This window comes from Diaphorina citri, unplaced genomic scaffold (genome assembly GCF_000475195.1).
Source record: "Diaphorina citri unplaced genomic scaffold, Diaci psyllid genome assembly version 1.1 scaffold37394, whole genome shotgun sequence".
Lineage (NCBI taxonomy): Eukaryota > Metazoa > Arthropoda > Insecta > Hemiptera > Psyllidae > Diaphorina > Diaphorina citri.
In genome coordinates this window covers 1-588 of record NW_007414726.1, presented here as the reverse complement: position 1 = coordinate 588, position 588 = coordinate 1, and the positions used below count along the sequence as shown (strand labels likewise).

The 588-nt window shown below is 42.2% G+C and overlaps 1 long non-coding RNA gene across 1 annotated transcript; it reads left to right on the top strand.

Moving 5' to 3' along the window:
- The first annotated feature begins 11 nt into the window (after positions 1 to 11).
- On the top strand, positions 12 to 582 carry LOC113473503. Its single transcript, XR_003395460.1, has 2 exons — positions 12 to 252; positions 342 to 582. It is a non-coding gene; the product is annotated as an uncharacterized LOC113473503 (long non-coding RNA).
- The last annotated feature ends 6 nt before the right edge of the window (positions 583 to 588 follow it).

The following is a 588-nucleotide window of genomic DNA, read 5'->3' as shown; positions in this document are numbered from 1 at the left end:
TTTTTTTCACTTTCAGAGCTTGGAATCCATTCCCCATCTCTCAACCAACAACAACCTCACTGCTCACTCCCTAACAACGAATAGTACCAACTGTTCGCTAGCAACCAATAATTGTTCCCTAACAACCAATAATTGTTCTGCAACAAATAACAACTGTTCACTAGTAAGCAATAACTGTTCGCTAGCAACAAATAATTGTTCGCTACCAACGAATAACTGTTCGCTATCAAATAAAAACTCTTCCCTACCAACGTAAGCAATAACTGTTCGCTAGCAACAAATAATTGTTCGCTACCAACGAATAACTGTTCGCTATCAAATAAAAACTCTTCCCTACCAAGCGATAACTGTTCCCTATCAACAAGCAACAATTCACTACCTAGTGCTACAAGTTTAAGTGACGTAACCACAGACAGTGAGTCGCCATCTTGAATCTTCCCCTGGGCGGGGAAGGAATAAATCAACATGGCTGTGCTGTACCAAAGTTTACCTTTGCTGGTAATGGATGGTACTTGAGGCCGTGGTTATGAACAGGGCCATCGTAGGCCATCGTCGGCCTTTTTGCGTGTAAAGTTGGCGGGAAATTCG